Source organism: Balearica regulorum, chromosome 17 (genome assembly GCF_011004875.1).
Source record: "Balearica regulorum gibbericeps isolate bBalReg1 chromosome 17, bBalReg1.pri, whole genome shotgun sequence".
NCBI lineage: Eukaryota > Metazoa > Chordata > Aves > Gruiformes > Gruidae > Balearica > Balearica regulorum.
The window spans coordinates 3,863,225-3,889,698 of NC_046200.1; the positions used below are offsets into that span (position 1 = coordinate 3,863,225).

Here is a 26,474-nt window from a genome sequence, read left to right on the forward strand (position 1 = left end):
AGAGAAATGGCTCAAGAAGTTTGCTCCACCTGCAGACGAAATGACCAGAAGGGAGAGGAAGTAGTATTCTAGAAGTCCACCTGAAAGAACGGCATCAAACAACTGCCTAAGAGACCTTACAGTCAACAGTCAGCTGCCAACCATCGATATCACAAGACCTGTAATATTTCTGTTAGGGCTCAGGTGCTGCACTTTCTCATCCAGAAGTCTCAAGCTGAGGCAGGAATGCTCTTGGGCACCCACCTCCACCGTCCATGCAACTGCCCCTCCACTGAACGTGCCCTCAGCTCCACAAACCACAGGGACACCCTGGGCTGCTGCTGACACAGCCACGAAAGGGACAGTGCTCACATAATCCTTGAGAGGCAAGTACCTCCCCGGGGTGCTGGGGAGCCCCTAAGCCAGGAGCATCTCTACCCACATCCTCCGCTTCCATTTCATGCGATATGTTCTCGCCAGCACAGCTGCTGCTGAAAGCTTGCACTGACATCTGAAGACTCAAAGGCAAATAAAAAACCCCCTACACTTTTTAATCTGATTCATGCTTTTTTAATGACTGGAGCTAGTATCGTGTGGAAAGCATCTTTTGCAGGATACTACTTTGACCACTGCTGTTCATAAATATAAAAAGACTTGTTAATGCTCTGCTAAACTTCTCACAGAAGTATTTATATCAGCACCCCTCTATTTTTTCCCAACAATAATCTAATTCATGTGCCTCTTATCTTAGCTATGCAACAGCATGTTAAATCCAAGATCACAGCTCATTTAGATAAATGGAATTGGGCACATCTAGCGAGTCATTCCTGCTGTGACATTTCTACTACTGACAGAGTTATTTCCAGGCCCAGCGTGGGCAGGGAACTGGGAGGACTCGCACACTTCAGCACAGTCACTGCCCCTCACTGAGGACGCACAGGAACAGCCAAATTTTCAAGAGGGACTCTACCTGGGTCTAGTCACATGTTAATAAGCATTCTGGCAGCGTTTCCCAGAAACAACCTTCAACAGTTACCTAGAAACATAATCCATCAAAATAAACCTCAAAGTAATAAAAAAAAGAAAAAAACTTCTATTGGTAGATTGTGTTCTAGCTAGGTACAGAAGAATTAGTAGACAAACTAGAATCACTGATCAAGGGAATAGCTTAAATTAATTTCAACATTATTTTCAGACAGTCCTCCTATAAACACAAATAGTGCCATCAGAAAGTTTCCCTTTCCTCATTCTTTGTTACTCTCTATGAGCTTTTAAGAACATAGTTGAACCTTATGGGCCTCTATAGGACTTACGAGCACTCAATGGAACCAAAGCACTCAGTAGGTGATGAGCTGAAATGAGCCTACTGCTCTAAGGCTTAACTGTTAAATCATCCAGAATAGATTAAAATTTCCAATCAGATAAATTGAAAGTTCTCCTTCAACACCAAACAGTTCCCCTTTTCTTTAGGGCTCCATCCCCAAATTAATTTCTAATCTGAACAAATATGGCATTTGCATTTTGCACCTCGCTTTTTTTTTTTTTTTTAAATAAATGCAACTGCTGGAATGATGCAGACACAGCATAGTCAAAGGATTTTCTTTAGATACCCAAAGCACGCCTGATCTGCATATTGATTTCAACTCATCATTCTTCATAAACAAAATGGATACACAAGAGAGTCAATACATCTGCTGGTGCATCTTTCTCTCTGCTCACAGCCAGCAAACCCATGCACAGAGATTAACACAAATTTGTACTGCAGAACATACTGGCTCTGTGAGAATTGGTACTTTTTGGACAGATTCCACTTCTGTAAAGCTCAGATGTAATCAGAAGTGGTCACAAGCACGCAGTCACACCCGTCAAAACGCGGGTAGTGCTAGGGCTCAGCCGAGGTTATCTCACTGATAACCTACATACACTCCAGGGACATCTGTGCAATGTGTCCATCCATGCACTGATGTTTCAAAGGACATAACCCAAAACTTGGTGGCAGCACGTAATTGCCCAGCACTGCCTCAGAGCGCTGCGTGAGGCACACTCTGGGTTCGATTTAGAGGGATGTATGTGATTTGTATAAGTGCGTACAGAACAGCATGCCACTGCCTTCCTGAAAATCATGTTTTCAGCCAACCCCCCCCCCCCCCCCGCCCCATCTGATTATTAAGACAAGGCTCTCCATACCATATACCCCAGAAATTAATCATTCCTGTATCAGGGACCTGGTACTCCACTAAGACCGACCACAAGGCAGCCCGCTTCTGGAAAATTAACTCTATGGGTCAGTCAAGAAGATACGCAATTTAAGGATTTTCAAACATTCTCTTATTCCAAATTCTCTCCAATAATCAAGCATTTATTGGATTTGGCATACGTATTCAACTCATGCTGCTAATCAGTTTGAGTTTGAGAGAGATGGTGGGGGTTCCACCTAAAGTCCTAGAGTAGGTTCTCTTCAAATCTATAAATTTTTGCTTTTGGCCTCAGTGGAAGCAAGATTAGACCCTAACTGGGTCCACCCACAAGGACACAGGAGAGCTTGAAATGGATGAAAAAAGACAATACAAGGCAAGAGAATCTCACAGCAGGATAGTTTCATCAGATAAGGGTGTATTCTATGCAATAAAAAGAAGCTAACGTCACCCTTATCTGCACTACATCAAATATCTTTTGCTTGCAAAAGCCCTTAATGCTGCAGAATTTTCAGTTACCTTTTCTCCCCCTCTCTTTCCACTAGCATTAATACTCTTCCTTAGAAGCCTGCTGCCAGCCGCTGCATGGTCTCTCTGGATGAATTAAATTCTCGGGTTTTCCAACTTTTTCCACTGTTAGAAGGACATTTATCAGGTTAAGCCCAGATTTCTTTCCCTGTTTTACCAGCAGAGTTTTGGATGACTAATCAAAAGACTGAATATATTTTAAAGATCTAATTCTCCCTTCACTATTTATACTAGTTAATGTCACTTTGACACTATTCTGGCTTTCAACTGCAAAAAACTTTCCGACTTAAATTCCCTTAAAATGAACACGCTCTCAGAAGCAGACAAGAGTGCTATTTGCTCCATCTTTCCCTCCCCCAAGTTAGCTTCAGCTGTCACCAAAAACACAGTAAGTATTTTCCTTCATGGGAACTATGTGTTCTTGCAATTATATTCAGTGGACCAGAAGAGCCTGGCATCATAAAAAGAACTATCTGATTTCTTGGACTCACTGCAAGAGAACCTGTCTTGGCCAGATACAGTTATTACCACCAAGAATTCAGTTAAATTAAAGACGCCCTAGGCAATAAATATTGGCTATAGAAACAGTGATCAAGCATTCACCCACTACAGATACAGCTTTGGAGTTTTTACTGCTCTTTAAAAGGTGTTTCTTCCTGCGGCTATAAATAACTGCGAGCAAAACGCTCACTTTGTAAGTTAGCATAAAGATTTTCAGAACTGCCATCCATGAAGCTCTACCCCTATTTTAGTGAATGGAAATTAGTCAGCAGCTCTTGAGAACCTTAGATTTGTCTTGGTCTTCAGTTTGTTCAGATTCGCAAGTATATTTCAGCTTAATTCAGACTGGGCATTTAAGTCAAGGTCAAATTTACTATTTTCACCATGATTTGTATTGCCTTCTGTCACCTTTAGTCCCTGTAATTTCTATTTCTTTGCCAAGTTACAAAGAGGGCAATAAGGCCTGCAAAAGCAGTTGCACCTTAGACCTAGGTTGAGATACTGAACCTGGGAGCGCCCCTTTACGTCACGGAAGATGGAGCTGCCGCGTTCAGATGGCTAATCTCGGTGCGACAACACTTTGATGTTGCAGAGAATGCTACCTCTGGACAGCAGTGAGGAAAAAGTACAAAAAGACAAAACAGGTATAAAACACCTTTCTAAAAATCTGCTCTAGGCAGATCCTTTCCATGGATCATTTCTACTGCGGTTTCCATCTTTTGGCTCACCACATGCATGCCCAGTCCTCAGGCAGAGAAATCATCTCTGACAACTTCCAAGCAAGTCAGGTCTCCACCCAGATCTGCCTCTACTTTAGGTGGCCTTCTCTCACTTCATTAATTGCCCCTTTCCATCGCACTATTAAGGTATGGTAGGAGCAGCTCTGCAAGCACGTGCCTTGCTGTCCCGTCCAGGCAGGGTCCTACCCCATTTCCCAGGAAGGGCACCAATGGGAGTTTTATCAAACATCACGGTGAGTTGCACAGCATCTGCTCTTTGCTGTGCTCAGGACAATCTTCTCTACAGAGCTTTTCCATGAGGGGTTGTTCATCAGGTCTTATTTTTAAAGAATCTGGGCCAAGTCATCCCTGCTGTAGCTTTAATGACGTCAATGAGCTACAGCAGGGGTGAAATTGGGCCATTATTTTTTATGTCCATATGTCATGTGCCCATTAAAGAAAAAAAAAAATGCAGAAGATGATCAAGGAAGAAAAGAAAAGTTACAGAATCAAAAGACTATCCTGTGCAGAGATTAACATCTAGATGTGGAATGTTTCCCTTTTGTTCCTGCAGCACGTTTATAAATATAACAGTTTATGGAAAAAGAAATACTTCTGTAGTGTCAAGGTACAATGTGAGTTCTGTACTGACAAATTATATTCACATTTGTATCCTGTTTTGATAAAAAAAAATTAACAAAAAAATTTTTACCAGGAAAAGGCCTCTTCAAAACTTGCAAAAGTAAGCAACGCAGTTGCTTCTCCACTGTAAGCCAGTATTAATCATCCTCTGTGTATCACCACCCAGTAGTAAAGCCGAATGGACCTTGTTCTCAACTCATTTCTTAGTAAATCCAAAACAGGATCATACAAATATCAAAAGCAAAAATATGAAAAATAAGTTTAAACCTAAGCAGTGTTTCCTGTGAATATTCAAAGCCTCAAATGCTAAGATGGAAAGGAACGCAGCTGAGGAGACCAAGCCTGCCAGACGTAGGACACCAGCCGTGAACAGCAGCAGTAACAGCCACTGCAACACGTCACGATTCCATGCTGATTTTCAGAAGGCTGAACTGTATCATTTATCTTGAGCGAGCATACACACGTGTTTTCCACCCACCGCGCCCCAGACCATCAGGTACTGCCCTGGGCTGTAAGCAGCAACTCAGGCTAGCCAAACCACAAGATGCATCACAGCCAGCGAGACCTACGACCAGAATTTCTCAACTCCATATTTAAAAGCCCACTTAACTGACATTTAAGCATATGAGTAACCATATTCATATGAACATAGGTAAAATTACTCACCAACGTGCTTATAGAGTCATGCCAGCGTGCCTTAAAGCTAGACAGCAAATTTTTCAGAACCGTCCAGGAACAGCACCAGATCACAGGAGCTTGGCATTCAGGGCCTCTACTTGCAGATAACTTTTATTTCAAAGCTTAATGAAAGATTGCTTTGAAATCTTTGACCCTAATTTTCCAAGTCTCAGCTTTAGTCGAAGACTAAGTTTTCTTTGTAAAGGCCTTTTTTCCCTTTGCATTAATGAGATCTTTTTCCCACAATAAGCCAGAACAGTTTGGGGTTTTGGTTTTTTTTATTTTTATTTCTCTCCTCCCCCCCCCCCCCCCCCCATTCCAGCACTGGAATCAAAATAACTTGAGATGGAAAACGTGTGACCTCCCAAGCCTTTATTTACAGTATCACAAACCACAAGGGAAGGATCTGTCCAAGTTTTCCAGCTGGAATGGGAACTGCAGGGAAAAAACGTGCCCTAATTTTTGCAGCCGTGATATTTAACACATCACAGGGGAGGAGGTAGGAGAGTTAGAAGCAAGTAATGATGCCATGGAAATACCGGGTGAAGAGGACTCAGCCACACAGGTAGGTCCCACATGATTACATCCTTTCTCCCCAGAAATAGACAGAGCTTTGTACACGCAAATGTAATTGCAAAACCAGTCTGACACATATTTAATGGGGTTACTTCTTGACTTTCACATTATACAAGACTGTAAAATATAGAAGCCTTCTGGACTTCACCTGAATTTGTATTAGTGCTGTAATAATCTCTCTTCATGCCATCATCCCCCAAATTACTACAACAAAGACTTTGTCAAAAACAAGAAGCCTAGAAGCAGTGGAATCCTCCTCAGATATTTAAACAGTGCAGACAAACACAAATGAACAAGGTTTAGATCTACAGAAAGTTACTTGCAGCAGGAAACTGTCAGTTAGTTTGTGGTTACAACCAAACCAGTGTCACAGCTCCTTCCTCCCAGTTAAATACGTATGTCCAAAAAGTTCCTTGTGTCTATACTGTTTCTATTGTAAAAGGAGGAAAACAAATGAAAGAAAAACTCATCTGTATTTGCACTACAAATTTCATGCTGCCAAACTATCTATCTTTTTTGAAAGGGAATCCTTCTGTACCTTTCCAAACATTGATGTCCTAGACTGTCAGGTCTAACTCAGTTTACCTGTAACTATCTCCTACCTTTACAAGATCCCATTCCCGCTCCCTGACCCATTAGCACCTCCTCCTTCTCCCTGCCCACCACTGCAACAAGCGCCACTCTAACCCACGACCTTTACACACTGAGACAGGGGAATGCCACAATTGTACTGCTCCGTTATGCTGCCGAACAGGGTTCCTCTCCTTGCCAGTACAAAAGCTCTCTGAAGTGTTATCGCCTTGATCTAACTCACTGTAAAGTGTTTTGCATTATAGTCTATGAAGGTTCCAACATAAGGACAGATGTCTCTGCATTCAGTCAGTTTCCATAAACTCACTCCTTACAAGGGGTACAATTCTCATGTCACAGGTCACACAGTAAGTCCCCTGGTAAGTACAGGACGCAGAAAAAGTAAGATTCAGCCCCAAATTGTGTCCATATAAAAGGGCACAGGGCTCTGGAATGGGAAAAGCTTGTCACATTACACAGCCAGGAATGGAAATGCACCTAAAAAAACCACAGCACTGCGTGGCACAGGCACAAAGGCAGGTGCTGCAGGCAAGGCAGGGAGTGCTAGAAGGGCATTAGAAGGCACCCTGTAATTCCACCTGCTTTCACCTCACCTACTTTCCCCTCTCCTATATATTAACCTCCTGCTCAATGTCAGTCTCTACCTCTTCTTACAGAAACAAACGCTCACTCCTCATCCCATCCAGGCTTCCGCAGTTGCAGGACCGGTGGAAACACAAAAAGGCAGTGCAGTGCCCCTGGACAGCTAGAAGTGAGGATGCTGAGGGACAGAGCAGCAGGTACCTCCTCATTCTGCACCAGCATCCTCCATCTCCCCCTATCACACCGCTTTCCCCACCAGCTTCTTGCCACAGTCCCACAGCCACACTTCAAGCAGCACAGGCACTTACAGCTTGCGTACGCACACATGCCCTCAGATTCTGTTCTGCCTTTCTGCTCACACCAGGGGTTGAGGATGCTTTCCTAGATTTTGAAATAATTTTATGCAAAATACTCCCAGGTATGACTTGCAGAGGAACCTCCTCCCATAACTTTCACTCTGTCCAGCAGTTTGGATTCAAAGCCCCCAGGTCTGGAAAAACAAAGGGCTGCACAGGGATGCTGACAGAACAGAGGGGAAAATTACCCAGTGCCTACAGCATTTTCCTGGACATTGCTATTCAGCTCTTTGTTTTCACAAATGCTCCATTCCCTGACAAGGTTTAAAGCCCATTTTTCTCCCTATGTTCCATACCTGCCAATCCACGGACGTTACTTGCTCTCTAGTGACGCAAGCCGCATGGATTCATTTTGCCACGAATACAATTCTGAAGGCAGTTTCCCATCACCTGCCCAGGAAATTAATGACCACTTGGGTCCCTCTCTTACCAAGGATCCTCAGCCCTGTTAAGTCCTTCAGGCAAGTGAAACGAGTAGAGCCACAGCCTCAGGGCAAAGCAAACCCTAAACATTGCTAAGGATTGCATTTCTTCTTTGCTGTTACACCAATTCAAAGAAATTAGCTCTCCTCTACAACAGCCTACAGGGGAGCAAAGGGAGAGTGCGTGATCTAAAGCAAAGGAGGCAAAGCTCTTGGGGCATAGATGTTTTCTCCCTCTGCACAGGGGCACAAATTCACATGACAATAAATGCCTCTACGAGCAAAAACTCCTCCATTAAAGCTGCTGACAGCAGCTTTTGTTCCCAGAGAGACCTTCAGAGAGCTGCGGTGGGGAGAAGAGAAGCTGCCGGGCTCTCCCGAGGAAATCAGGTATCCCACAGAGGGACGAGCCGCAGCACTGGGAGCAGCCGAGCCGGGCTGGCCCTCGGCTCTGCTAATCCTGGAAGAGAGAGGCTTCAGGAAGGGAACTGACATGGGGAATGGCGACAAATTCATTGGGAACCAATTTCCCGACAGGAGATAGTTATGGTATTCAAATTGCCCTTAGTTTTCAAGGATTTCTGGTAAAGATATTGCATGTTAATACAGAGCAGGTGTCACTGCAGTTTCAGTGTAACTGCTGTGACTGAGGTATAAATCCAGAGAAATTGAAAACACATTTCAGTCTGATAAGTGAACAGTCTCAGATCCAAACTCATTTACCCTTTATTTGTTCTTTCCAGCAATTCGTTCCTCTTAAAGCAAAAAACCAGCAAATTTTGAGTTTTAGCATCCAGCAGCAAAAATACAAAAGTTGCTGTACCACAGTATCACCCCAAAGAGCAACATTTGATGGAGTTAAAAACACCCTTTCTGATAGAGGAAAAAAAGAATTGAGTGGTGAGGAATGCACTTGGAGGAAAATAAGATGCAAAACTACACAGTCAGTCTAAAAGCTGAGACCCTATATATTGAAAATCTCCTGTTCAGGCACTAATTTTGTAGGCAGATTTAACACCATGATATACATTTATAGAACTCACACAAAAGAGGTTTGGTGAGAGCTGGACACATAGCGAACCCACAAACAACACCCCAAAGGTTACAGCATAAGGCAGTAGCAGGTACATACATGCATAAAAAGCTTAAAATCTCTTAAAATTTTACATCACAGGCTACCTGCTTCTCTATCTACATTCCTTATTGAGGACGTTTCTGCATGCCAAACCGCTTGGCAATGTAAAGCAAATTAAAAGTTCAGAGGGCAAAAAAAGCTAGAAATTAACAATAATTTTATGGTGGTACTGGAGGCTGCACGCTGTTTATTTCAACACAAATAAAACGCAACAAGGTTAAGATTTCTTTTTTTAAAGACCCACACAAAATTTAAATACACAGAAAAAAAATTTTTAATTGCACATCCTGTGTAGCCATTCTCCCTTTTAATTTATTTATTTTAAAAAATTTAAATAAACAAGGATGCCAACTAAGCAGAAAAAGGCAGGGAGCACGAGCTTTCTTTAAAAAGAGGTTTATTACCAATACACATGTCTATGCAATTTAAGCCAACCACGTTCTGTGACTGCCAAGCCCTTCTCAAAGGCAACTCATGCAGCCATTCTTCCAGACTCCATTTTATCGCATTTCCCCCGAGCATCTATTCAAGTGGAACCCAAGCTAAGGTTAATCCCCTCTCTCACCAGCAGCGAGCTAGTATCCAGACTCATTACCATTCTCCCTAGTAACATCTAAATATATTTTTTCTAATACAGAAGAAAAAGAACAGCCATCCAGCTGAAATGCCAGAACCTACCTTCTGCAAAAAATCTCTCTAGATGCTTCTGAATGCAGGAGGGAGTAAAGACAGCATTGCTGAAAAAGGATGTCACTGTTGGTCCACATGTGTCAACATCCTAGAGAAAGATAAAACACAGTTGCTTAACTGCCATGCCCATGGGAAATCAACAGCAAGAATAAAGCTGCATTATTTTCACAGTTATACCATGCTAATGGCTCCTATGCAAACAACATAAAGCTACAACATTTTATAATTGCACATCAGAGTTTCTCTGCAGACATCCCTCCGGTATGTCAGAAATTCAATACGTGATAGTAGGCGGCAATGAGCACCTCAGGGATTTAAAGTGCGTTCCAAGCCATGAGTCATCGTCATCTCTAACTCATGGAAATTTAAAAAAAAAAAAAAAGAAAAGAAAAAAAACACACACGCGCGCATTGCACTGACCACTCTCACGTGCTCTCTCTGTACAATACCATAACTTCCCCCTAAAGCATTTCCCTTTTAAATGGCATGTTGAACGATTTCCACGAAGGGAACATCATCACAGACAAAAAACATCACATCACAGCATTCTTCCAGACAGCTCCCTAGAGACCAAGCAGGATCCCATATTCAAGGGTGGAAACAGAGCTGGAGCTGCCTTGATAACCCCCACAAGTCCTTCCACACCTGGAGGAGCGAGGAGAAGGCACCCTCCATGGCTGCCACAGAGGAGGGTGCAGCCAGGCCCCAGGGATGACAAAGACAGGGGTGGTGAACCAGCAGCACCCAGGAGGACAGATCCAGCTCCCTTCCCACACATCTTGGGAGAGGTCAACCCCAGGCAGCCCATTTACACCTCATTTTCCAGCCATCAGCTACCTGCTTTATCCCCAAGGCTGATTTTTCTCAGAAGGGCTGAGGGCCAGAAGGAACTTGTAAGGGTTACATGATGAGCAGCTTATGTGGTTTGTTTCATTATGCCAAGCAGCCAGTTGCCTTTCTAAGAGATTCCTTCAGGCAGAGTCTCATGTTACCTTCAACCACTGGAAACTGTTTTTAATGCTGCCTTTAAAGCATCTGGTTCGCACTTTAGCGCACACACATGTGCTCTCCCCTCCCAGCCATCATTTCCCTCTCTTCTTAGATCTCCCCAAGTATATTCGTTCCTTTAGGTCATCTTTAATTTCTTAGCTTATCCTTGGTTTGCCTGCCCCTGCTGTCCTCCAAGCAACAGCCAGAACAGAGCAACAGCTCCCGATAGTGCAAGGGCTAACAGTGCGGATGGAGAAGGGAAGGCTGGAGCATTTGCAGGCGTTCCCCTGACAAGTGACCCACAGGCAGCCCGCACGGCTTCAGGAAGTCAACGAGATCAGAAGATACCCTGGCTGTGTCTGCAGGGAGGACAGGGCCTCAGCAGCAACCACAGACTCCTGAAAACCACCCACTCAGATTAAAGCTGCCTTTAACTCGATGAACTCACCGGCAGCAGAAATATTCCTTTCCCCTTTGGGTCAGGAAGGGCACAGGTGTCCTTCCCTGTAGCTGTGTTTTGCACCAGAACATGCAAATCTGGGTCCACATACACACACACACAAAAAATAAAAAGCATCTCCTTGATTGGGATGTGGATCCAAGCCGTAAGACCAGCACCCACAACCAAAGGGTTATAAAAAAAAAATAAATAAACCACCGATATACTCTGCTCCCTGCACCAAACAACCCGAAATGCTTGGAAAAGACATTGATACCTTTAGCTGAGATACTCTGCTTCAGTTAACAGATTTATGTCTTGCCAACAATTAAAAAAAAAAAAAAGTAACCGCTCTCTAGTCTTGTACCTTCTTGCACAGCAATTTAAAAAAATAATAGTGCTTGTACAGGTCAGGTTCATCCTGGAGGAAGAGCAAACGTGAGTAACATTTCAGGACAATTAATCTCAGAGATCTCACCAAGAGCAAGCAGCCAGACAGCTTAAAAATATATTTAGTCCACAAATGCTTATTAACGTCATTTGCTGATTCACAGCTGAGCCAGTTGCATGGAGCCCAAATGCCACTTCTGCTTTCCCAAGCTGGGTTCAAAAAAAAAACACCAACCAAACAACAACAACAAAAAAAAACCCCAAAAGAAAGTTGAAAACGTTGAGCATCAAGTTGCTTAACCTATCTCAAAACCTTCTATGATGCAACTATTAGATGTGGATCTATCTGAGCTGGAAACTGCAGGTCCAGTCTGTAGCCTTATGGCTTAGGAGTCTGATCTGAGTTTTAAAGATGAGGGATTCCCGTGTGCCAGGTCTGGCTCACGTACAGCTTTCCACTGTGGTCTCAAAGCAGCCACCGTGCATCTGCACAGCACAGAGGAAACACTCCTGCCACACCACGGCATTACACCATTTGCTTAGCTTTGCCAGGCACCTTAGAGTTGAAAGCACCAAGTCTGAACAGCCGACCTGATCCAATTATCCAGGATGAGCTACGGTATTTGAACACACGTACATGAATGGAGTTGTCTTACATACTCATTAGATGCCATTCCTTGATGGCAACCAAATATGATTGCGATGTGCTGCAAAGCTGAATCTTAGTCTTCCTTTTATTGACTATCACTCTTGTTCCCAATATTAATAATCAAGACCAGATCAGAAGTAAAATGGACTCTGCAGACTTACAACAAAATTAACAGTGAAGATCACTACTACTTTTAAAATTACATCTCGAAATCAACTGAAGAAAAATATTTGATGATTTGATAGATATAAACCTGTGTCAAGAATCTGTGTGTTGCTTTGGGGCAGAATTAATCCACTAACTTCTTAAGGAATCCTTTAGGTAAAAAATTTTTTCATGAAGAGAAATTTAAAATGTTTCTTCCCCTACTGTTATATACAATGTGATGAGTTAAAGTCCAAAGGATTTTCTCTCTAAATCACCTATTCAAATCTACATGATGGAAATATATTTAAATATAACATTTTAATCTTGATTTGCATTTGAACTTTTAAATGCTTTTCCAGGAAAGCAAGTGTGTCATTAGTCCTTTTAGCCATTCTACCATGCTGATCTGCAAGTAAACAAGAATCCTCAAATTACCTTTCTTTTTAAAAAGGATTAATTATATCTACATAGGTTTTTACCCCAATATACATCTAGTCTGATCGAGCCTTACCACTTTTTAAATGTTATAAAATAATTCACTCCTCATCAAGTGCATCAGGATTTGTCAATATCCATTCTCCATTTGTTTTCACAAGCCAGACAAGTTTCTACAGATGCTGGATGCGCTAGACAACATCCTCCCAAAAGGAACATCTACCATAACCTACACTTAAGTAAATAAATTTTTAAAAATGGAGTCGGCCCAGAGCCCTGCTCCATTTCACTGGTCGCAGAACAGAGTGCAGTTCTCAGAATTAGCAGGGGCCTGGACCCACGGTTTCAGAAAGAGTTTCAGTGTCAGTTGACCCACTGTGGGGACAATTTTGAAAGCCGCACTGGGTAGCTGTGCAAACCTGGAAAAGCAGACACAAAACCTCCTCAATTTAAGAAAATCAATCTTCCTACCTGCTTTATTCTTTTTTGTTTCGGGGTTGGGTTTTTGGGGTTTTTTTAATCCTTTCTTGTAGATTGGGGAAGGATGACAAAACTTCTTCTTTTCAGTGACAGCAAGTCTGAAACAATTATTCCAAACAGAAAGACAGAGTTCTCTACACACTCACTAACAGCACTGAAATCAAAAGTGATTAAAAGCAAAAAAGATATCTGAACAACAGAAACTGAAAGTATTGCCTTTGGGAAAAACGTAAACACCAACATTCTCTCTACAGAAAACACTGAAAGTAACAGATAATTAATGTAGCCTAGGACATTATGACATGTTTATAAAACTTGTTTTCTGGAATAATCATACACAATTCACCTTGACTGTATTCCCAAGTCATCACTTTTTAAAGTCACAGCAGTTTGCAGAGGCCTCACTGATGCTATTCTTAATTTACTTATTTTTAGCTGTAAGAACAGATTACCAATGTGAAATTTAAACTTAAAACCTGTCAGTTTTAAGCCTCTCTTAGATTGATAATAAACCCTGTCTGTATTTCAGAAACATTTTGTGATAAGCGGTAATCAAATACACAGTTAAAACTGCTTCTGTTTTAAAATTATACTACTGAAGTGTAGGAGACTTCAGCATTATTAAACAAGGGACACACTTGTCCCAAGCAAACCACCAGGAAAAAGCAACCCAACATTGAGAAATGTGAGTTAATGCCAGAGTTCCCAAAAGGCTCGAAGAACATTTTTATTACGGGTTATTTGCAGAGATGAATGTTACAAACCTCCTCCCTTCCTCGAAAGGCTTTCAGGGGAGCATCTCTCCAAGGAAGGCTCTGGGCATTGGAGCTGCTCAGAACCAAACCCAGGCACAGACTACATTTGGCTTTGGAGCAGCTGAACCACAGATTCACATGCAAATACATTTTGCAAGGGTGAAGAGGTGCCACACCACAGGTGGCAAGCGGCTCATTTTTAGCACAAACGTTTAAAACACCACATTACACTAACAGAACTGGCATTTCCCTTTCCATGGAGGGCAATTAACAGAAGATGCTTTCTGCTGGCTTCTGAAGGCTTCTCTGCTTAACTGATGCATTGCGCTCCTCTTCATCAGTCCTTCCTCCTAAGAGGCACCACCGTTGCCATCACTGAACCACTTTATATTGGTGAGATGGGCAGAGTTCCCACCTCGCCGTTACCCAAGCAAATGCACTTGGTGATGACCACAGACTAGAACACAGTGGACTCACGCACAAGATCAGAGTCCTGTTGAGCAAGGGCAAAGGCAGTAGAACGTGAGATTCACGCGCTGTCTCTGCAAAGTCAGGGACACTGACAGCACTATCTTGCAGGCATAAATGAACTAACAAAATTGTTCCTAGCAAACATCACAGCTGTTTTAGCTCAGCCTACTGCTCTTGTACAACCTGCATTAATAAATACTAAGCACTAACAAGTGTCAGCTGTGGTCAAAGAGTGGATGCCCCTGGTTTGGAAGCATCAGTTTCAGACCACGGATAGTCACAAGAGTCCTTTATTCTCAGAGGAGGTGTTTGCTGTTCTCCTATCAGTTAGTCACCCTAAAACAATAAGGGGATATAAGTGAGCAATTAAAAAGCAACAAACCAGAAAGAAATAATTTCAAAATCCTTAAGAACTCTGCAATTGGAGGAACAGGCTCCAGGACGCACCAGAAAATTAATCAATGTGCAGGATAAATGCAGCAGTTAACTAGAAAATATGAGCAGCTCACAAAGGTACCTAGACCATTTCCTCCTGTCTGATGCTTGCAGCATTTAGACCCTTCAAAGTGCCTCGGGGTTACGTTCCCTAGGGAGCACAGGGTCCTGGCCTCACTGTAAGCAGCAGACTCAAAGGGAGAGCAAACAGCAAAATATTTCCAGAAGGCTGCCTGGGCTCTGGACCTTGCAGGAGCTATAATAAGCTTTTCATTAGCAAAGCCCTCTTGCAACTTTCTTAAAAGTCATTATTCCCTTACATGAAATGGGACACTGGGGTGTGAACTGTTACAATCCATTGCTCTGATTAGGCTGCAAGAAAAATACATTAGAAAGCCCCTATGCTCTGTATGCATCCTTACAAGATTTTTACAAACCTCACATCAGTCTCTGTAAGGGGGGAAGAGTTCACATTCCATCACACATCAACAGAGACAACCTGCTCCCCATGTCCTCCAGGACACCTCACCTTCCCAGGCAGAGGATGACCTGCCTCCACGGTGGGATCCCAGGAACTGCAAACAGCAACATCAGCTCCAGACCAGAATGGTATTGTTTTGAGGTACGCAGTTACAGATTCAGATCTTAAAAAGTAGCTGTTATAAGCACCTATTTAGAGTCAAGTTTCAAACTCCCCTCTGAGAGAAGTATAACTTACGAGATTTTTTTTCCAGGAGCACAAAAGTGGAGGAGGAAGGGGAAAGAAAAAAAAAAAAAAAAAAAAGAAAAAGCCTCATGGTGGGTTCAGCACCTGTGTATACTAAAGGCACTTCATGTTTTATGCATGAAAATGCTATCTCCCCTGGTAAGATTTCTAAATGAATCAGCCAGACGGGGTCTCTACAGTCTGCTTTTAGGAGGATCTTTCTTTCAGAAATGTATTTTAATTCAATCATTTGATTTCTATGACTTTCCAGTCATTTCTACCTGGGTATATTTCAAGCAGAGAACTCTGCATCAGCTTCCACCTTGCCCCTTCCCATATAAATGTGGCAATTAGCACAGAAAAATTAGTCAACCATACACTATTTCACCTTAAATAAAGCAGCTCAAGAAATAATACACCATTTAATCTGTACTTGACAGCCAGGAAAGAAACAGTCTCAGTAACATGCTTAAACAGAGTTTGAAATCCATTTGTAGACCTTGATGGAAGCCTGTCCTTGTCAAGGAAAGCCACAATCCAGAATAATGCTCAGTATTGTGCTTTTATCCTCCGTTTTATCAGAGCTCATCTGCTGATCAATGAGGAGTCCCATGGAATAGCACTTTGAATTTCAATGTCAACACAGCAGTACTGTGGTAATGATCGAAAATATTTACATGTTGCCTCATTGATCGTGGGGTGTTCTTTTCCAACCATCTGGCTACTGGGCACTAATTTTTTTTTAATTATTTTATTTTTAGGGCTTTATATAGTTGTAAAGCAGGTTATTTGAACATCTTCACAGCTAACATCAAGCATTCCACCTGAATCAGGTTCTCCTATTATTTTTTAACCCAGAACATTAGTGACAGCATTAATCAATTTCATCCCATCTCAGGGAAGGGAAAAAAAAAATAATTTTCTTAAGGAGAACAAAACAAAAAAAGCCCCCAACTGACAAACACCTGCTCCGTGCTTACCAGAATGATGTGCCAATTCAGCTACAAGGTCTCATTTTTAATGTGACTCAAGGGTGTCACCATTTTGACAACAGATGAGTCAAATGGAAATATGTCACTCACTCTGCACTCGTTGCCAGCCTTGAGATAAAGAAACCCTGTGAGGGCTGTTTTTTCCACCTCCAGATGGAATACCTTATGATAACTGCAATACTAAGCCCCTTGGCTCTGTAGTGTGTGCCTGTGTTTATACTGCCTTTAGTAACTGCTCAAGTTATCCAAGCCAGGCAGTTCAGGCCAGCTGCTGCCATACAGACAGCAACGATAAAGGCTTAAACAAGCCCCAATTAGTCTCCCTTGCCTTCCCCGGCCGAGTCTGTGCACCCAGAGACTCACCCAGCTCACCCCGGCTGTCACCTGCAGTGCTTCGCACCTGTGGCAGTCCAGGCACACCTTGCCTGGCTGCAACCTCTGGCACTCAACAGGTCCAGAGATACCCACCCGGGCCACCTAAGGCAAGAAACTGTGGTGAGAAGCAGGGATTTAACCTCAAGAAACCCTAAAAAAAAAAGCAAAAAGCACCTCTCTGCAAGGTGCTCCTGGCACTTAACACCTTGCACTTCCCCAGCACAGCACCAGTAGCTTTAGTTAACTCTTGCCTAGCTGATCCCAGGTTTCCACATCACAATAAATTTTTTAAAAGCTTTGAAAAAGCTTATCTGCACGTATTCTTCTAGAAAGTTGAACGTCAAGTCAAATAAAATATGCAGGAAAGACTGACATCTACAAGATCTACAAGTTTGCTGCAAGAGAACTCAGCAGAATACTTGATAGGAATATTAAAGAGGTGGTTCGCAAACAGTTGTCAAACTGATTTCAAGGGGTTTTTTTTTTTGGCGGCTCCAAACCTGTTTGTAATCAGAAGCTGACTCTCCTAGCTACTGGTGCCATAAAAATTTGATTTAGGAAGAATGGGAGGTCTAAAAGTCAAATTATACTCTGCCATTAAAACAAGAATAAAAACAGTCTCTCAACACAGTTTAGCTGATGATTTTTGGTAATGATGTTTAAGATAAAAAGAGGTAAGAATATGTTTTCAGTTCTACTTTGATAACAAGGAATAAAACACAAGTTCTGTCAAGACAATGACATAAAGACAACATAAGAGAGAGCAGGGGCGGAAAAAAAAGTGTTCTACCATATCTACCTTTGATAATATAGATGCTCCATTAGACAACAAGCTCTTCCCTCTATGTCAAGCTCCTTTTTCTGCTGGGACAACCGTACGAAGAAGGACAGGAGGACGGAAAAAGGCTCTTTCCCCTACGTCCTCTCTGCCTAGACAGTCCAGATGTTTTTGCAGGCATGGTGTAGGAGATCTGGCTCTTGACCTAATGAGGTCCACTGAAGGCCAGGACCAGAAGGAAAAGCACCTATGAAATGCAGGGAGCAGTTTTCCTTACAGCTTTGTAAAAATAGTTACTGCTGTTAGAAATCAGTGTATAAGACTCTCTAACTCTGAAAAGTTTTACTATTCAGAGTCTTCTCCCCCCACCCCACCCCAGCGAAGCTGCATTTCCAATACTACTCTTTCCTGAGCAGAGCATCAAGCGGAAATAGCAAAGTGCACACCTTCAGCAAGGCAAGTCAAACCATCTCTTGCTCATCTAAACAAAATGATAGATTAAAACTGGGAAGCCAGAGCAACACACAGAAGCTGTACTAAAAAGGTTAATCCTTCAAGTAGGCTTGCCCAAATACGCTCTTCCCTGTCACAGAGGTAGTGTTAGATAAATGTGGCTTTTTGAAAAGCCTATTTATAAGCATTAAATGTAAGCAAAAGACAACATTAAAAATTATTCTGTAGTCCCAAAACAGACAAAGGACACATGGTGTCCACGCTAAACACATTTTTGAGGATATTTGCTGGAAGACGTTTACCATCTGTTGAAGTTAAAACTTGGAACAATATTTTACAATCCAGATACAGGTTAGACAAATAATGGGTCCCAAGAGTCTGGATAAACAATGCTTAAAAAACAAGGGAGAGAGGGAAAACAAATCAAGCTATCTGCTCTTCTCCTTCACCGTCAGCTTGCTTTGTGCTAGCCCTGCTCAAAAAACAGCAGCCCACCTGGAAACAAGGAAGACAGAGCAAAACTGGAGACAGAAAACTCTGGGATTTTTTACGGTCTCTTCTATCTAAATGTGACCTGCAACATTTCAGATGTCCGCTACTGGTTTATCTTTGTTTAAAACAGAAGCGATCCTCCACCTTTGCTTGTAGAGCACTTAAAGTCGGCCACAGAGAGTGCTGCTGAGGAGATGAGGATGGCAGAGAAAAAGCAAGTGAGAGGCCTTCCTCCCCCTTCTGTTCTTTTTCACAAAATAATCTCTGAGTTATTTACATACTCGTATCCTGAACTCCCCCTCTGGTTTCACAGTTTGCAGTTAACTCTGCTTTCTGCTGGAGATAACACATGTTTAGCTTTCAATATGTTTAGGCTAGAACACCCTCTGAATGTAACGCCAGGTCACCAAGCCCACAGAGGGAAGTATTTCCAGATGCAGAGACTGGCTAGAAGATAATAGACAGAAATATGAGGCTCCATCTCTCCACCACCCTGAAGAAATCAACCTACTCAGCGAAGGAGACAACTAAACAGCTTGGCAACGCCTACAACTGGTGCTCAACCTCAGATCCAGTGAGAAGATGTAAATATTTAGGTTTCAATTTCATCTGATATGATAAATATAAAATGTCTATTTCCTTCTTGAAAAAAAAGTAGCATTAAAATACGTAAGCCACCCACATAGAGAAAATGATTCTGCAGTGTTTCTACCTTTAGGAGGAGGTTATTTAAGTTATGGTACTGATCTTGAAACAAATTACAACCACAAGTGAAGTTATTCCCATTGAATTGTCTTCTGACATATATAAAACATACACCACGTCTATAGATAAATACATACATAAAATTGTTTTGCTGTTCATTCCAAACATCTAGTGGCTGATGGCAGCCCATTATTTTTTACCTCTTAAGGAATGCCCTCAGCCCTTCAGACTTCCCGACAGAGTGATAAATCTGACTCCATCCCAAATCATCTGAAAAAAGCCCCAGAGCAATCCACCAAGTCCCGACCCAGACTCCTTACAAGGAGCCCATACAAGACACAGCAGAAGCGGAACTGCAGTTTACCTCGGCTGTACTATAAAAACCTGAAATCCTTCCATAACCTTTTAAAGCACATAATGGAATTAAGGCCCCAGTACACATCCACAGTTAACAGTCATGCAAACATCAAACTGCTTTGGTGCTGGAGATAACAGGACCTCGCCCCTATAGCACCAAGATATGCCAAAGGGCTCATCGTGCTGGTGTCATTACACACTCCCACCCTCCAAATTAGTTATTGTGCTGTTAAAAAGAGACACCATCTCACGTCATTGCTCTGTGGGTTAAGTCAGCTCATATGCTTGAATTAGTGTCCCAAAGCTCAGCAATCGTTACACAAGTGCCAGCAATCCAAACAAATCAGAGTTAACTTCCCTGTCCATTACAAGAATTACTGCCACAATGACAAATTATGAAACTTTCAGTTCATTCACTATTATCTTTCCCAAGTCCTCCCGCTTATACTGCAACGATCAGACGTGTCTCCCCAGCTAGCATCAAACTACCTCTTGTTTCATTACTGGATTGTCCGGACCTCTGCTCCCCCCACCCATGACGAGACTATCTATAGAAACTGGTGGAAAACCTCCCGAGTAGAAATCCCAGTATCTGGTCTCCGACAGGAAACTGAGCTGTTTAAAGGAACAGAAAAGGATGAGTGGCAAATCACTTTTTGTCATCGCATCGAGGGAGTCTCTCCAACTTACCTAAGCTCAACTGTTTTCCTGCAGAGGAGAGTTTTAAGGTTCCTGCTTACAACGTCACAGCGCTCACCAACCTCAGCTGTCCAAACACAACAAAGTCAGGACTGTAAAAGCTGCAGAGTTCTTGCTATCCAAGATATTCAGTGCTCAGGGTTCGGGTTTTCTTGTGAAAAAACCTGGATGTCCGCAAGGACCCAGATTTCTGGGTGCTGTAGCTCTTCAAACCTGTCTGAGCAAGATTTTCGGGAGGCTGTTTAAAAACTAGAACAAAAAAAAATCTAATTTGGAGTCCTCAAGCACGAGCTCGGTAAGGAAAAGCCAAAGGGTTGTTGGAAGACCCAGCTGCCACTCAGGGTGCCCACGCTCCTACCCAGACAGCTGCTGTCTGCCCAGCACACTTCTTAATCAGCCAAGGTGTTTGCTTTCCGTTCCTGCCCTCCGTGGCATTGAGGCCGCAGAGTCAGAGCGCTGGTATGTGCCCTCCCACCAGGCAGCAGCCAGGAGGACGCAGGAGCAATGACCCCAGCACCTTCACTCCTGAACTCGAGAGCACCCTGCCAGGGCTGGCGGCTTCGCTGCAGCTTTCCACACCGTTCATTGACCTGGGCTGCGTTAACTGCCAAAACCATACGCCAAACCCTATCCTTGTTACCATCCCTTGTATATGGAAGCCCGCACGCTGTTTTCCCTCTCAGTAAGAGGCACTAAGTTTCCCCGCCTGGATGATCCCTCATTGCAAAGCCAGCACCTCCTTGCTGGGATCTCCTCAGATGTGCCCAAGCTCTCCAGGGCAGGTTTTAGCCCTATGCTTATGAGATTTCTTCCTGCTCTTTCACAGCAAATCATGCAGCTCTCTGCACTCTCATATGCTCAGTAACGATTTATCTCCACTTGCCTGAACAACCTCTTATTTCCTCTCCCTCTGAAGCTTGACCCTGTGTCGAAACCAGTCAGGAAGGGTTGCAGGAGTGGGGAGCAGCTCTGTCTCCAGATACTGCCATCTCTCAGGAGGTCCCCTGGATCTCCACAGCCACCCTTCAGAAAGAAAGATACCTTTTTCCCAACTGGTTTCTAAGTTCTAAGTGGGATTTACTGAAGCACTTTGCTGTGAGCTTCTAGGGATTTTATTTTTTTTTTCATTAAAAAAAAACCCAAAAACAAACCACCATCAAAACAGTCACCTGTGAAACCCCTTGCCTACAGAAAACTCACAAGCCTGATCTTAGGAGCTCTGCGTATTGACTTCACATCGTGCTGACTAAATCTCCCTGAAGTGATAGGATCTGAGTTAGCCCCATGATAAATTGTTTTGTTGTTCTTACATTAAGAACATCTAAATATCATTCATTACTTTGTTCATTTAAAATTTCGTAGGACTCTTGGCACGGACGCCACGATTAGAGAAGTCACGTTCCCTTTCAGTTTGTGGGTGAGTTCACACAGACTCCTCTGCCCCAGTACAATGTTGTGGCATTTGGATTTCCTCCAACACCCAGGAAACAAAGTTAAAAATAAAGTGTTTTATTTATTCCCTCCCCCCACATTAATTACTCCATTTCCATTCACACTGAATACTACAGAACATTTTTGTTTGTAAGATGATTTCAGGCTCAAAATTAAATTTAGACATATCTCACTAATTTGGGGAGATAAACAGAAATATTAATTGCATCATATCCTATGTCAGCCAGCTTTAAAATTAAATTAGAAGGCATCTTCACCATTTAGATAAATTGGCTATTAAGAAAACCATGGGGTTTAGACGTTGCTTTTTCCTTCTAAGAAGATAAAAATAAAGGAAGACAGATACTGAAGTCTGTTCCTCTCCTCGAAATGAGGCGTGTGTCTTGAATAAGAGGAAGTCTAAAAGAAAAACGTGAAAAAAACCCCAACATTTCTCAGTGGATGATACTGGTCCTAGAAGAGGACATTACGGTGAATATGCATGAGTGGCATGAGTCAAACTACACTCAGGAGTAAGCATCAGCTTTCACTTGCCATTTTCTGAAGCCTTCCAGTCAGGCTGCCAAGACAGCAGCTGAATGACAGGATTTTTATTTGAACGTAGGGGGGAGATTAATCCTGGTTTGGACTAATTGAAAGAACCTTCTTTAAATTAGTTTGCTTGAAGGATGCGCTGCTTCTCTATTTGGCCAACTCACAGAAGCAGTAGCAAATTGTGCATAAAAAGAGACTATTTATTTAAATTCAAACTCCCTTAGCACCACTGTCAGTTGTAAATTTTGAGAATTTCTATTTTAAAAAAAAAATAATCAGGGCAAGGTCTTTCCAAACTGGTTGCTGTCAACTAAAATGAGAAGTTAGATAAAACTCCCACATGCCAGATGGTAAATCACAATAAATGCTCGGGCTGTTAGATGCACAACAAGCGACAAACACATTGAAATGCACCACCAGAAGCAAACCCAAAACAGAAAGGATATTTTAATAAGAAGTTATCATTTAGGGGAAAGATCCTCGTTAAGCTCATCAGAATCAAGAGTCATCAACTGAGGGCTTCTTACTGTCCTCATCACCTCATGTAAGCGTGAAGAAGAACAATTTTAGCAGAGTTATGTTAGGCTAAGGGCTACTGTCAGCAAGAGCCTTAGAGCTCACTTATGACCCTGTCTGCCAAGTTACTTTAAAAAAGGATACCAAGGATTTGTTTACTCAAGCCATTACTGTTTCCTGAACATAGATGCAAGAAAAAGTTATATTAAGAAGATAAACAGCTGCTACTGTATGCTGTTTAAATGGTAACAAAAGCATCTAAGGGCCATAAAGGGAATAGTAAGGGAATTAAAAAGCATTTTTATGCATGAAGATGGCTAACATCCGTACATTCATTAAAGTGTTATCAGCCATGCTTTTAATTAAAAGTTAGTGACAGAAACTTAAATATGATTAATGAAACCTAGCAGCCTACCAGAAGTCTGCTCTATCAAAAGCAAGAAGCACAACAAGCTGCATTTCCAGCCCTTGCTTGCTCCTTTCTCTTTCCCTCTGAGAGATGCTGCCACAACCAGAAAACATTGCAAGGACCACGAAGCAGCATTCCTGTGAAAAACAGCAAGCCGGGACAAGTCTGCAAACCGCGCTTTCATGCTTGGCCATTCTTTATTTTGTATATCCCGAGGAGGAGTTTCAATCACCAAGCAGCCCGGGGCCAAGACGACAAGCTGGTTACCTGTCAGAATAACCAGCTATACAGTGATCTATCGACCATCACAGGCATGAGGTCTGCCAAAGGCCAGGAAAAAGGCTGCCCTACAAACAGCAGTCTCCTATTCAACAGTGGAAAAAATCACTCAGAAGCTAGTGCTGAACTCTGTAACACAGTCGTCTTGTGTTACTCAGGAGCACAACGCAGTCGTGACAAAAATAAACTACGTGATGAAAATATAGCACAAGCAAAGAGATGTGGGCACAGGGAGGGAATTAGTATGCAATGGGACGATAAGGAGTCCTACAGGCCATAGGTATTTCGACAAGGAATCAAACCACCTCGTATTTAAGTCCTGATGTCTGCAAAGTTGAATCTATTACCATTGTCCTGTTGAACTGCTGTTATGTACAGAGCTGAGCAGATGCAGATTATGTCTTCAAAGACTGAAGATGTTTTTTTGGCACTGTATCACCCACTTAGCTGCTTCCAGACAGAGCACAGAGAAGATGGAAGCTCTCGCTTTAGAGCGGGTACTAACACAGGAAGAAACTTTTTTTTTTTTTTGCTTAAATACACCAATATAAATAAACTTTACCTCAATCGTGGCATTTTAACATAAAATGTGACAGGACTAAACAGTGTGGCTGACGGGGTTCCACGTTCCTGGCTCTGCTAATGACTCCCCACCTCAGAGCACTCCTCTGTGCTTCTACTTCTTCAGTGGGGCAAGGGGGCCTGGGAGGAGGTGAAGGAAAGGATTTAACCCTCCCGCAGCTAGACAAAAGCTAAAGCTGTTCATGCTGCACTTTGCTGGCATGGGGCAGGAGCATACTCCAGAACAGAGCCCAGGGTTGTTTGGGGGCACCAGGCTGGGCCCCTTCTGCCAAGCGATGGAGAGGCCAGGGGAAGAGGCCCACCAGGCCCAGCAGAGAGAATCCCCTCTTGTAGCCTACCACCCAGCTAAGGAATGGCCATTCTGCTCTTCCTAAAGGGAAAACCTCTTCCTCCTGCCCTCCTGAGGGGAGGCACTACCTCAGGAGCACGGCCAATTTCCAGTCAGCCACCCGGCAGTTCGCTGACCGCAGGGGAGTCTTGAGCCCTGAAAGCCCAAGACGTTCCTCCTCAGCACTAATTAGCAAAAGGCGTTTCTTCCGCCAGGCTGCTGCTGGTCTCACCCTGCTTCTCCCACCACAGGCAGGGAGGCTATCATGGGCAGCGCCTTTGCCCCCTCCTCACCACCAGGCCTTATCCGAGGGGCTGGTGGGCCACCACCTTCCCCACTGCATGACAAATGCCCACCCAATGCCTCTGCCAAAGCCGAATGCCTTCAGATTCAAGCCTGGAGATGCGGTAACTGAGGAAGGAGAACGAGGAGGGTCGTGGCCAGATGAAGTGGTCCACTCTGGCCTCACACGCATGGTGCTCGAAGGCTGCCGGCACGGTTCCCTGACATCTGGCACGCCTTCCTGCACATCCAGCCACGACCTACCGAAAACTCTCCCCTCTGCCATTACAAAACACCCGGTGTGGAGGGTGCCTGTCCCCAGCTGTCAAAGGCTGACACTCAAACCACAACCGAGAGCAGGGGAGAAAGGTGTTTGCTGCCTATAACCCGCCAGCACAGAGAGAAAGGAATAACGGGGGGTGTAAGACACAACCAAACCTCATTAGTACACCAGCGGGGTATGCTAGAGCAAGGCTGTGAATCCTTCGTTATTTTATGTGCGATAATTAGGAGCTGAGGCAGCGTGCTGCTATGGCTGCAGCACCCGGAGACCCCGCGACGCAGCAGACCTGTCCCTCCCTGTCATTTACTCATCTATTCGGGAAACTTTTACCGCCGACGCATCCCGCTGGCCGCGGGCAGGGACGAGACAGCCCGACCCGGCTCAGGCCGCGGGAGCACCCAGAGGTACCGGCCGGGCACCCGTCGGCGCCGCGGCCCACAGGGGCCGTTCCTCCTCTGCCGCCCGCGGAGGCCCCGGGGAGGGGCCCGCCGAGCCGCCCCGGCCCCTCGGGGGAGGCTGAAGCCGCCCCGCGGGCCCGGCCTTCCCCCCTCGCCCTTCCCTCGGGCCCGCGGCGGTTCCCGCCCCTACTGAGGCACGGCCGGGCCGGCCCGGGGGACCGCCAGGTGCCGGGGCCCGCCCCGCCACCCCCCGCCCGGCGAGCCGCCCCCGCCGCCCCCCGCGCGTTCCCCCACCACGCACCGGCTGCTCCCGGCGCAGCGGCCGCGGCTCTCGCTGCTGCTGCTGCTGATGCCGCCGCGGCTCGGCGGCTGCCGCTGCCTACGAGTCGCTGCCTGCCGACATGCCCGCGCTCCGCTGGCATAATCCCCGGCGAGGGTGGGCCGGGCGCAGGCAGCTCCTCACCCGCCGGCTCTGCCGCGGTGCGGGGATGGCGGAGGCGGGGGGAGGCGAGGCGGGCGGGCCGCCGCAGCTCCGCGCTGCGGGGGAGACTGGGGAAAACGAAGAGCCCCGTCGCCGGCGCTACCTCTGCCCCGCCGCGGCGGTCGCCGGCTGGACAGCTTTATTCCCCCGCCCGAGCCGTGCCCACCGCCGCGGGGAGCCGCCACTTCCTTCCCCGCGCCGGGCCGGGGCTACGGCACGGCGGGCGGGCGGGACGGGGGCTCCGCCTGCCGGCCGCGGCGAGGAGTGCCGCCGGGGTCCGTGACCGCCGCCCGCGGGGCGCCCCGCTCTGCCCCGGCCCCCGGAGCGCGGCCAGCAGCGGGCTGGCTGCCTCTCCCCGGCCGGTAGCCGTGCAGGGGTCCGGCTCGCCGCGGACGCTCTTACCGCCTTCCTCTGCACGCTGCCCTGCGCTGGGTTCCCTCTCCTGCTCGGTACCTTTCCCGGTGCCCGCAGGAAGGTAACTAACCGTTACAGAGCCAACCTTCCACGGCGATGGGTGAAGCCCCAGCTCAGTCTCGGCTCTAACCCTGCCCCTGGCACCAGTTTTTGCAGACTGGAGCAGCGCTGGTT

The 26,474-nt window shown here is 44.7% G+C and overlaps 1 protein-coding gene across 12 annotated transcripts in view; it reads right to left on the reverse strand.

The window, feature by feature from the left end:
* The window catches only part of PITPNM2 (phosphatidylinositol transfer protein membrane associated 2), a 139,970-nt gene extending 113,895 nt beyond the window's left edge, over positions 1–26,075 (reverse strand). For 8 of the 12 annotated variants that reach the window (XM_075770217.1, XM_075770223.1, XM_075770219.1 and 5 more), the window contains exons 1-2: positions 25,707–26,075; positions 9,583–9,682 (exon numbers count right to left, since the gene is read on the reverse strand). The gene's annotated coding sequence lies outside the window, so the exon portion shown is untranslated. Of the gene's footprint in view, positions 1–9,582; positions 9,683–9,771; positions 10,204–13,115; positions 13,223–25,706 lie in introns of those variants that run through there. The other 4 variants (XM_075770214.1, XM_075770213.1, XM_075770212.1 and 1 more) reach the window with 3 other exon arrangements.
* Between the last annotated feature and the right edge of the window lie 399 nt (positions 26,076–26,474).